Source organism: Larus michahellis, chromosome W (genome assembly GCF_964199755.1).
Source record: "Larus michahellis chromosome W, bLarMic1.1, whole genome shotgun sequence".
NCBI lineage: Eukaryota > Metazoa > Chordata > Aves > Charadriiformes > Laridae > Larus > Larus michahellis.
The window spans coordinates 2,126,356-2,139,306 of NC_133929.1; positions in this window are offsets into that span (position 1 = coordinate 2,126,356).

A 12,951-nucleotide genomic window follows, 5' to 3' on the forward strand; every position below is an offset into this window, starting at 1 on the left:
GTTGGGTTTTGAAAATCTCCACAGATGAAGATTTCACAACCTCTCTGGGCAACCTGTGACAGTGTTTGACCACCCTCACAGTAAAAGTGTTTTCTGATGTTCAGATGGAATTTAATCTGTTTTAATTTGTGACCATTGCATCTTGTCCTGTCACTGGGCACTACTGAGAAGACTCTGATTCCCTCTTCTTTATTCCCTCTTTTCAGTTTCATAGCCAGCAGGATCTGGTCAAGTTGTGAGTACTCCCGAGATTACTGAAGTAGAGTTTGATATATTAAAGCTGTAAACTAATTGAAGTAGGGGCTTAATATATTAGAACTGCAAATTAGAGTAGGAGCTTGTCCTGGTTCCAGCGGGGACAGGGTTAATTCTCCCCAGGCTCCAGCAGGGACACAGGTTCCCTTTGCTGTTCTGTTAAACTGCCTTTGTCTCAACCCAAGAGTTTTGCCTTTTTCTTCTGATTCGTCCGGTATTGGGAAGGCCCGAGCGAGCAGCACGTGGTTCTTTGTTGCCGTCTGAGGCTAAACCACGACAGAGCTTAATTTAGGAGACTAGGTGCTTTAAGGCTGTACAAAGAGCAGATGCAACAGTTGTAGTACTAAATGTCAGAACTTATCTCTTATTTTTTAAGACAGAATGCTTTAGGACAATATAACCTTGTAGTAGAAGCTTATCTCTCAAAACCAGGGGTCCAGGGTTACTGAGGAATCCAGAGACTAGTCAAAAATAACACTTTTGATGCACCAGCAAGAATAAAGAAGTAGAGCAGAGGCCTGAAGTTCACCCAGAAGTCACAACGATGAAGAGGAGTGGAGGAAGTAAACGACCACCAGATGTCTCTGAAGACCACCGAGAGACTCTAGTGAGAGACTCTAGTGCGCATGCGGGAGTGGGCAGTAACCTGTAATAATGAGTTAATGAATAGGTAATCATTTCTTGGAAAGCTAGTGAATATGCATACATAGTATGTATTTAAACTGTACAACTAAATCAGTCGGCGCGCACATTAGGTGGATCAATCCCCTGTGCGCCCGGTGCTGCAATAAAGAATACCTGCTTAATAGTCACCAAGGCTATTGAGTCTTAACTTTGGCATTTCACTGGATCATTACACATATATAACTGTTATGTGAGGGGGGGAACTGATGCTTTGCTAATGTGCCTACAGTGATAAATTTGTAACCAACCTTCTAGAACTTTATGAGGGCACCCAAAGAGGGCCTGTACTACTAAATCCTTGGGTTAATTGGAACAATTGGATTGAAAACATGTTTACAGAACATTAGAAGGACAACAGGAAGTGTAAATGGCTCAAACTGCAGAACTAGTGACTGGGATTTGTAGTTTGGGGATGAAAAGAGAGGCTTACCAAAGTATGTACAAGACCTCCTATAAGTAACAGATAGCTTCCACCTATCAAATCATTAATGATATTGGCTATAAAGCAGGAGGAAACCTGAGAGAACCAGGTTAAGGCTGAGCTCTCTACAAATTGAATTTCCAAATTTGTGAAGAATCAGATAGAAAAGGGAAATGCACAGTTGCAAGGGAAGGGCCTCATCTTACAGAGATTTAAACCCAATGGAGCCAAGTAGTAGACCCGAGTAGTGCAGAGGAAAATGATGAATTATAGAGGAACAAACATCACTTTAGTAAAATTGATATTAACTAGAAAAATGAAATGTAACATGTAATTGAAGCAACCAAGGGAACCTGCCACTGCTGCTAAAAGTCATCTATACAGCCCCAACCATATTTCGTTATAGAGAAATAATAGCTAGAAATTATTAATCTAAGATTGAATTAAGGAACTAACTACTAGACAATGTAGCTTTGATGATAAGCAGGATATTTCTGTCAAGAGAATGATGAACTGTAGGCAAGGTCAGCAAACCAAGAAAACCACCTGGAAATGTCAAGATTAGAGAAGTAGGTCAAAAGGTAATTTCGGCAGGGGGAGATTGCGACCACCGACCACCGACTCATTGACCACCTACCCAAATGATACCACCTACTTAAAAGAGAACAATGGTGGAAGAAGACAGAGCCTGTGCACTAATTTACATAGGAAGCAAAGAAACCTTGACCAATCATTAAGGAGAATAACAATGAATATGTATTAATTGTTAGAATATGTAATAATCACTGTATTAAAAGGGAAATATTTGAAACTAAGGCGTGCTCCCTTGGAACGAGCACCCCATTTCTGCGCATTAATGGAATAAACTTGGAAATACTTCTGCTCTGTGTGTTATTGGCTTGCAGACCGGGTAAAGAACCCAGATTTGGGACAACTTAACTCTGCAAATGATATACCTAGTGGAAATGTAAATCCCTTGTTAGACAAATGCATATCATCCTGCTTGTAAACAAGAGGTGGCTGGACAGGACAAGCCAAGCCAGGGTCAGACAGTCCAATTGTTAGTGGCACAAGAGGTCCTTCTCTCCAAGGATGCTCAGATAAGTCCCTGACCAAGGAGTGTCACAGTCCATTTGGATCTCTCAAATTTACAGGACAACATACTATGTGATTTAAACTTTATTTCATGAGCTCATTGAGAAATACGACAAACAAACATGACAAACATGGGCTCAATCCCCTTTTGCCCAGATAAGTCTAGCATGTGAATTCACTTATTCACCATTCAAGTCATAAGGTTTCATAACTTAACCTGTAACTCTTAGTATTGTGCACCTATGAGCAAAATAAAAGAATTAGTTACCTATCAGATGGTGAGAGCGCTCATCCTTCCTCCTCCATCACGGTGTGGGCTGTTGGATCAGCTTCATAAGCTTTTTGGGTAAGCTGATGTTTTTATACCTTCTGACTTGGATTTAGTCTATACTATTTCCATAGGTTAGTGGATTCTGAGGAAGCTGCCAGACAAAAGATAATGGCTGCTGGAGACAGCAATTTGCAGGTGATAATGGCTGCATCATGGCCCTTTAGCTCTTTCTGGCCACCTGTCCTGCCTATGTGGTGCTCTGCATTTGACCTAATGTCCCTGCTCACAGCATACATCAGGCCTTAGCATGAGCTGTGTTAACCAAAATCTAAGACAGAGTTGAGTGAACAGTCACAAAGGGGATATATAATTTTTTCCTCCCCTAAGGAGATAGAACCCTTTTAGGGGTCCTTAAAAGATCCTGCCCTTAAGAGCATGTATTAGATCTGGATGGGATGGAGTTAACTTTCCTCATAGCAGCCCTCATAGTGCTGTACTCTGTATTTGTAGCTAGAGAGGTGTTGGTAACACACCAATGTTTTGTCTACTGCAGTGCTCACACAGCATCAAGGCTGTTTCTCCCATCCCCCAAAGGCGGATCGACTTTCAAAGGAGGAATCGACTAAGATCTCGAGACCCAGTTGGACGGCAGACTCTGTGAACCACAGGGGGAAAAGGGATAGGTGCAGTAGGCACAGAGAGTATGACCAGGCAACTCAGTGCACGGACCAAGGTAAGAAAAATCAGACCGTTAAAGTATTGCCTTGGTGGTTGGGACATCCTAAGAGACTTGTGTGTGAGTGACTGAGACGTACTGCGGTACGAAGCGAGTGTGGAGTCTGGATCCGCGGTTCTGTAGTCCCGCGAGGGGCGCAGACGGAGAAGGACGAAGCGAAAGGAAGGGGTGTAAGAAAAGTCTCTGTTCAGAATGGGAAATAAGGATTCTAGGCCTAGGGATGAAAAAGGGGATACTAGGAAGGACCCCGGGAACATTCCCCTAGACAGTCCGTTAGAGAGAGAGAGAGAGAGAGAGAGAAAGAGAGAACCTACAAATGGAAAAGCAGCCGCTGCGTCCATCGACCTGGGACGGAGACTCCCAGGTCTCCAGGCTAGGCTTCATCAGTGTCCTGGTTTGAGGTAAAACAGAACCAATTTTCTGTTTTGTAATTTTACTTTTTAGCTGGGCCTCTTCTAACTGACTAAAGTCTGAAATTAACAGCATATTGTTCAGAAACTGTTCACTCTCAGAATGATAAGACCTGATTATACCAAGGAATGGTATGCAGAGAGGCTCTTGCTTATACTTATTGCTATAGCAACCAAGGTCAGCTAACTTTGCTTTTTGCCCCATTAGAGGGTTGGAAGCTGTGTTAGGGATAATAGAGGATGGTCCAAGTGAGACATGACGGAAAATTACTAGTTGAACCAAACCCAGTATACGTGCCAAGAAAAAGGACCTCAGTACTGTTGCTGCAAAAACTATGTGTGTATCCATGAGAACCTGACCTTCAAAGAAGAAAATAACAAGAAGGGAGTGCAACAATGTAGTCAGGTATGTGAGAAACAAGTTCGGGTCCGAATGAAATAGGCTCAGGCAGAATCCTCTGTGAAGCACATTTTTATTCACGTTCTTGCAAGAGCAGGTGACCTAGCAAGTAGGCACCCTTCCAGTTCTTGAAACACACCTTTTTATTCCCTAATCCCGGCCGAATTTTTCCCTCCCCTGTTTCCCATTGGTTAGGTACTCCAGGGTTCACAGTCTGTCCGAGGCGCCTAAAATTCTTCCCGCATGTCCTGCCTCTGTTTGCTTCTCTTTATGCTACACCTAAGGGGATTATCTGACTAGTTTATTTCTTTCCTTTTTGGTAAAAGACTGCTCAGTGTCATTAGCCCTGGTTAAATGTTTGACTCCCCTTCTAGACACTAATCCAGTAGGAATCAGTTTGTCCTTTTGTCTGTGTGATAAGAGATGTTCTATGAGCCTTTGCTGGAGCCTCTTTGTCTTAGTCATTTCCTTATCATGTCACCTCTGATGGAAACGGCTTTTCTCCTCTGCAAAAGCAATACCTACCTTTCTTACAATTTCCCCCTTTCCTTTTTCATAATCTTATTGTCTTTTGCATTTCTAGGGCATGGTTCCATATGAGGCCTCCAGAGCCAACAGCATGATGTTACATTCCTCCTCTTCTTGAGTGTTTTTATTTTCTTCTAGATGAAGCAATTTTCCAGGGTATGGGGGAGGGTCTACTTCCATTCGTTTCATTAGGGCAGTTTCAATTAATCGTTGAACTAATCCTCACACACAGGGAATGATACAGCATCCTACAGCCCCTAACATTCCCGCTACCATTATAAGAGAAGTCAATATTGATACCACCCTACCTTTCCATTTCCCAAACCAGGAATCCAGCCAACTTGTCAGTGAGGTGTCTATTCCGGAGTTCTCAGCTAACTCATCAGCTAGAGTGGTGAGCCCTTGAAGGGCTTTAGTTATAGTACCATCTGGAGCTGTACTGTTGGGATGAAGGTACAGCACCGATTCCCTGACATTACACACACACCTCCCTTCTCTGCTAAGACCATGTCCAGGGCGATCCTATTTTCCCATGCCATTCGGTTGGTTGCATCCAATTGTTCAGCTGTTCCTTTCAATGCATCTCCGGTATAATTAATAAACCTCTGTTGGTTATAGTAAATATAATTTATCCAGTCTACATTTTTGTTTATAGTTATCCACCAGAAAAAGACAGACTCGAATCCTGCTCCTATCTGATTCCTTCCTTTGTGCTCATCTGGGACTCCTCTAGGGACTCCAATGGAATCTATATATATCCGTTCATCAAAGGATACACCCAAACTTCTTTTTACTCTATTGCCTGATCTCAGGGTTCCTGTTCCTTTTTCAAATGCTAGAGTGAATGGTATTGCCAATTGTGCCATTCCACATGTACCTTTCCAGTTAGCCGGCAACACAGATCGCAAAGTCCTCCCTCCACAACACCACCAGAGATCCACCCGAGGCACTCGTATCACTGAGTAGTTTCCTTTTACATCCTTGGTCACATTCAGAGTTTCAGTGCACAGGGTAAATCCCCTCACAGGTTTGGAAGCCTTCACACCCTGCTGTGAGAGGCACGCTGGATGGTTACCAATTGCTGTGGAAAATGCTGGTGGCACTTTAACATCTCTAGATTCCAAGGCAGGAAACAGTAAGGAAAGTGAATGACAAGTCTCATTTCCCCAGGCGGTCCTTTCTTGGTATAACGCTATCATACACCACATCCCTACAGAATCTTTCATCCACCCTAAGGGAAAAGGGACGATCTGTGCTGGGGGCCTTCCTGAGGCACAAGCATAGCAATTGCTTTGGTTCAGACTATTAACAGTATATTTTACCCATTCTACCCAAGCATTTGTCTCACTGTACCCTTTCTCAATCCCAAATGTTTGTCTAAAATCTTTAATCTCAGTAACTGTTACCAAAGCTGGATCATTCAGTGGTTCCCACTGTTGTATTACTGGGAGTTTTAGTAGTCATAGTTGTCCCTTCTGCTTAACTGTGATTTTCCAGTACGGCTATTCTAAAGCTTCCCTTGGATCTCTTCCAGACACATCTGCTCCTATTCCACACATGAGGTTAGCCGTATCATCCCCCTGGGTTGTAGTTATCAACAGAGGATTACATTCAAAAAGGCCACACTCTGGGGAAGGTGATCCTTATCAATGGCCCACCCTCCAATTTGGGTGGTCCACCACACTTCACTCCATCGGTCACAAGGTGTAGCCTCGTGATATCCCTCTGCGACCCTCCAAGTTTCTGGGCACAGGTACTTGTTTTCACCACTCAACCATCTTTGGGCCTCTAGATTCCCACACTTCGGTACTTGACAAGCATCAAAGTGTCCAGTCTGTGGGGTATTTCCTTTAGTGATATTTATGATAAGTCTAACCGGGTAATCTGGGTGTGCACTTTGTATGTGATCTAGGCGTACAACACCGCCCCTATGACCAGTATCATCGCAAAATGCTTCTTAAAATTCATGCCGTACACAGATTTATATCTCCCGACTGGATCATCCTGCCCCAACCTACAGCTTATTGTCTCTTTAGGGTTGCTCGCAGCAGGCTGTCAGTAGAATGTACAGTCCACTGTTCCACTGGATCTGTTGGCGGGGGTTCAGCTGGTACTTTTAGCTGAGTGTAGTGAGTCCAGCCCCTGTCGGCCGTCCTCACTGCAGTCTCAGTGGTCAGTAACACTTGGAATGGGCCTTCCCATTCTGGTTGGAGCTTGGTTTCCTTCCAGGATTTGATCAAGACCCAATCTCCTGGTCGGAAGGCATGGACTGCAAATTCCAATGGGTGGAGTTTGGGCAAGAAGTCCTTTATTTCTGAGGAGAGAGAAAGAAGACGACAACCCCAGTATACAGTTCTTAAGAAACACATCTTTAGTTTCAAAAGTGGACATCTTCTCTGTTACCCATATAAGGTAGTTCAAAAAGCATCTCATAGGGCAAGAGACCTGTATCTTTTCTAGAAGTCTGGATCCTCAACAATGCTATTGGTAAACATTTAGTCCATGGTAATTTGGTTTCTAAAATCAGTTTCAACAATGGTCTCTTAATGGTCTGGTTCATCCTCAACTTTTCCTGATGATGGGGGATGCTAGGGGACATGAAATTCCCACACTATCCCTAAACTTTCCACAATTCCTTGAAGGATTTTAGAAGTAAAATGACTGCCCTGATCTGAGTTTATATTCTCCACTAACCCGTATCTGGGAATAATTTGTTCTAGTATTATCTTAATTACCCCTGCTGCAGTAGCTGACACCAAGGGGTAGGCTTCCATCCATCCAGTAAGGCAGTCCACTAGGACTAAAAGATCTTTTAGCCTGCCTGTTGGTGGCAGTTCAGTGAAGTCTACCTGTATACTTTGGAACGGTCTCAAGCCGGGCTCTCCTCCTCCTGAAGATTGCTTTCTCAAGGCTTTCTTGTTTACTTTCTTACAAATAATACATCCCTCACAAATTTGTTTGGCTATTGCGTATATGCCAAAGCACCTGTACTTCCACAAAACTATTCGCATGTTGCATGCGTTCCCCAATGGCTTCCCTGTTGTAACACCGTCACTATTTCTCTCGTTGTTTGTTGACCATTTCCCTTCCATCAGGCAGAATCCATCTACCACATTTCTCCACTGCCCCTGCTTCTGTCATTGCTTCTCCTGCTCCAAGGCCGCCTCTTTTGCCACCTTGTCCGCCAATCTGTTTCCCCTTGCGGTAATTGAATTGCCTCTCTGGTGACCTTTAACATGTAAAGCTGCTATTTCACTTGGTATTAATATATTAGCTAACACCTGCTGTGTAAGTTCTTCGTGTAAAAGTTCTTTCCCTTTGCTGTTTATTAGTCCTCGTTCTTCCCAAATTTTACCAAAGGCATGTACTACCCCAAGGGCATAACAAGAGTCTGTATATATTGTTCCTTCCCCTTTCTCCAATTAATTAAAGTGCCTGGTTTAAGGTATACATCTCACATATTTGAGCGGACCATGCACTAGGTAATTTTTCAGATGCTTTTACTTGTTGGTGTCGCGTTAAAAGGACTGTAGTTTCGATACTTGTCTGTCAGAGTCCCAGGACTTTCACTGATTTACTGTCAGAGTCCCACCAAAGGATTTTCATTGAATCAGATTCACAAATAATCAAAATTAGTTATTTTATTGAGAGCGACAGAACAGATTCGAGATTGCCGTTGATAAATTCACTAACTACGATAGTGCTAATTACTTAAGGTTAATATTGCTAGCAAAAATAATGATAGTACAACGACCCGGGGTAACATTCACCAGAGGGTGAAAGGTGCAGCGCTTACCCAGAAAGGTGTCCCTGCCTGGGGTGGAGGAAGAGAACACAGCCCATCGACTGGTCCGTCAGGTATCAAGTTTCTTCTCTCCCCATTTAACAGTCACTTTCTCCATCCTTTTATCCCCAAAATTACAAGGTTTCCCTCCCCTAGGTGACGTGTAGTATGATTTGGGTGGAGACACGAGTGCTATAGTCATGTTTAGCATGATCTCTAAAATCTTCCTTAGCATATACAGGGGTGTCAACTTTAATATGCATTTCACAGGTAACGAGGCAAAGGTCAATTACCAGACATGGCAGCCTCTCAAGGAAACAAAGAGCTGCACAAGGTCTCTGTTATCTTGGTTTTACTGTCTCTGCTGACGAAAAGCAGGGCTGTCCTGGCTCCCCAAGACTACCCCGTCATTTATGTATCCTGTGATGGCCAGACAAGCCTTCACTCCCCTGGGTTGCACAAGAGATAGCAAAGCCAGTCTTAATTGCTCTTTGAGCACAGAGACTTCACCTCATTATCCAAATTCCACAGTTGACTCACTCCATTCACCACCGCATATCCATGACACCTCTTTCCTTCTATCACTCTTGAAGAACCGTCTAGGAACAAATGAAGACCCCCAGATAGGGGTTCTTCCCTTAAGTCAGGTTGTATCTTAGTCTGGTACTCAATTTACGTCTAAGCATTCGTGTGTAAGTTCTTCATCCTTTGCCTCTCTCTCTATATTTTTTTTTTTTTTTTCACAGAAAGCTCACTGGGTTAAGGCAAGGGCTGGTAGTTAAAATCAAATCATCCTTTTCAATTAAAATTCCTTCATACTTCAGTATTCTTGAATTGGTTAGCCGTTTTCCCGTGGTTTGGGCTAAAATGATTTTTACTTGGTGAGAGGTGCTAACTTCTATCATTCCCCCGGCCACCCTCGGGAGACCAGATCTAAGAGTTTAGATAAATAGGCTGCTGGCTGCCGCTTATCCCCCCCCCACTCTTGAGTTCCTAACGCAGCCCCTTTGTCTACAGTTAACAAATAGTTGAAAAGATTTCTCCAAAGAAGATAAGGCTAAAACTGGAGCTCTGATTAGGCGCTGTTTTAAATCTTCCACTAAATCCTCCTCTTCTTCTGTCTAAACCAACACATTCGGTTCTTCAGCTAACAGTTTGGAATATAGTCCTTTAGTCTTTTGAGCATACTCCTCTATCCACAGTCCACAGTACCCAGTCAGCCCCAAAAATTTTCTCAGTTCCCTCTTGGTCTTTGGCAGAGGTAAGTCTACTATTCCTTTGATCCTCTCAGGATTTATAGGATTTATTTTTTCGACTCCCTTCACTGACTAGATGTCCCAAGTACTTCACTTCTGTTCCCACGTATTGCAATTTTTAATTCTTTTTTTTTTTTTGAGACCCTCAAACCTTGCTGTCCCAAAAAGTTCAGTAACTCATTCATGGCTTCTTTTACCCTGCCTTCTTCCTCCCCAGATACCAGTAATCATCCACATACTGAAGCAGGGCTACTCCCAATGGAGGGCTGGATTGTTCAAGCACTTGTTCTAACACTTGCCAAACAAATTAGGGGATTCCGTAAATCCCACAATGATAACACCCTACCGGTGAACCTCGAGCTGCTGGTAGGAGTGGTCGGGGCAGTCCTCGTCCCCTGTTATTCACCCCTCTTCCTCGCCCCCAAGTAACAGTCTAAGGGGTCCCACTTTGGGGATTCAATTTCTTTGTCGATTGAAACATCACCTACAGTCTGGGCTGGGAACATATAAAATGGATTTGGGTGTCCCTGAATCCTGAATCTATTCATCTTGACCCAGCAAAAAGCATATTCACCTTCTTCTGATTCCTTATTATTCCTTATTATTCACATACATCTTTAAAGTCTGACAGACCCAGTCTTCATCAGATCCAAATTTGGGCCAAAATACACTAGGAGATCTTATGGGTTCTTTGGTCCAAACAAATTCAAATGCAAACATGTCCCACCTGGGACACCTCTGGGATCCTCTAAGACAGACACAGGACCCCTAGGACACCCCTGAGACCCTTCCCAGGATGTCCACGGCCCCCCCGGCCGCCCCCGGCCCCTCCGGGATGCGGCCCGAACAAAACAAATCATTTTCTTTTTATCTTTATCCCTTGTACAAGAAGAATCATTCCAAAACCTCAACATTCTCCCCTAAAGGACTGTCTGGGGGAATGTTCCCGGGGTCTTTCTTATTATCTCCTTTTTCATCCCTAGGCCTAGAATCCTTATTTCCCATTCTGAACAGAGACTTTTCTTACAACCCTTCCTTTCGCTTCGTCCTTCTCTGGCTGCGCCCCTCGCGGGACTACAGAACCGCAGATCCGGACTCCACACTCACTTCGTACCGCAGTACGTCTCAGACACTCACACACAAGTCTCTTAGAATGTCCCGACCACCAAGGCAATACTTTAACGGTCTGATTTTTCTTACCTTGGTCCGTGCACTGAGTTGCCTGGTCATACTCTCTGTGCCTACTGCACCTATCCCTTTTCCCCCTGTGGTTCACAGAGTCTGCCGTCCAACTGGGTCTCGAGATCTTAGTCGATTCCTCCCAGAATCCCTGCCAACGATCCACGAGACCGTTGAAATCAACGGGACGCGTCTTCCCGTCCTTCGGCGACAAGGACTCCCAAGAAGATGACTTCTGCTCCCGGACGAGCCTCCAAATTGTGAGAAACAAGTTCCGGTCCAAATGAAATAGGCTCAGGCAGAATCCTCTGTGAAGCACACTTTTATTCACGTTCTTGCAAGAGCGGGTGACCTAGCAAGTAGGCACCCTTCCAGTTCTTGAAACACACCTTTTTATTCCCTAATCCCGGCCGAATTTTTCCCTCCCCTGTTTCCCATTGGTTAGGTACTCCAGGGTTCACAGTCTGTCCGAGGCGCCTAAAATTCTTCCCGCATGTCCTGCCTCTGTTTACTTCTCTTTATGCTACACCTAAGGGGATTATCTGACTAGTTTATTTCTTTCCTTTTTGGTAAAAGATTGCTCAATGTCATTAGCCCTGGTTAAATGTTTGACTCCCCTTCTAGACACTAATCCAGTAGGAATCAGTTTGTCCTTTTGTCTGTGTGATAAGAGATGTTCTAGGAGCCTCTTTGTCTTAGTCATTTCCTTATCATGTCACCTCTGATGGAAACGGTTTTTCTCCTCTGCAAAAGCAATACCTGCCTTTCTTACAGGTATCAGACAGCCGCTGTTAGCAAAGCTGGATCATGAGTCTGGTAAGGCTCGCCGCATGCGCTGGCCACGCGTGCAGCGACTCTAGCCTGTACTTTTCCACTCAGTCCAGTGCAGGATATAAGGGAGCTGTCTTGGGTGGGAGAGGGAGAGGGAGAGAGAGACGTGAGTGCACTTTGAAGATACAGGGGATGCCCTGACTGCGCTGTGCCTTGCCTTCCTCTGCCATACCGCTGTGGCTCCTCGTTATCCTGCTGCTCAGCGATGCTACTACGGTCTATGGGGTTAGTAAGACTCTTGAGTAACTTTTGGGACGTTTGGAAACTGCTTAGCAAGGCTTCGCAATAAAGCTGAATTCACTGCTTTTTCTTTTCCCTGTAGCAAGGCTTCACAATAAAGCAGAGTTAACGTTTTTTTTTTTCCTTTGTGTGGGCTCCGGTTTGTACGTTGGAATCTTTAAAAAAGAACTGGTTACAGAAGCGGAGAAGCGTAGAGGGGTCCCACCTGCAGGGAGGAGCAGACAGGACAGGTGACCCCAAACTGACCAACAGGGTATTCCATCCCATATGCATCATGCTCAGTATAAAAGATGAGGGATTAAAGGGGCAAGTCTCTTTTCTTCAATGGCCAACGTCCGAGGAGGACCCTGTCTGTTTGTCTGCCTTTGATCCTGATCCGAGCATTCCTGACTCCAGATACAAAATCCTGCTCCTGTCCATTGATGACTCCAGTCTGGGACTTTCCCTGTGCCTGCTGGTGACTCGATTGTCATCCTGGGACCTGGATATGGTTCTGTATATATTGTATACTTTTTTATTTTATTTTTATTATTCTATTATTATTTACTGTTTCCTTATTTATTATTATTAAAGTAGTTTAGTTCTTTTTCTAAACTCGTAAATCTCTTTATCTCTTCCTCTCCTCTCTTTGGAGAGGGTGGGAGAGGGCCATCTCTCATTCTGATTGGCCAATCCAGCCAAACCACGACAATCAGTCAGGCAGGAGGAATCTCCAGGCTCTGAATTGTCTGGAAGTGGTGCTTGCTTATAACATTCCTTAACAGGACTGCCCTTCAGGAATTCCAGGCCCCTAAGACCAGAGGGGATGTCTGGAGCAAGGAAGATTCTGTGATTTCAAAGCTGCTCTTGATCATCACAACA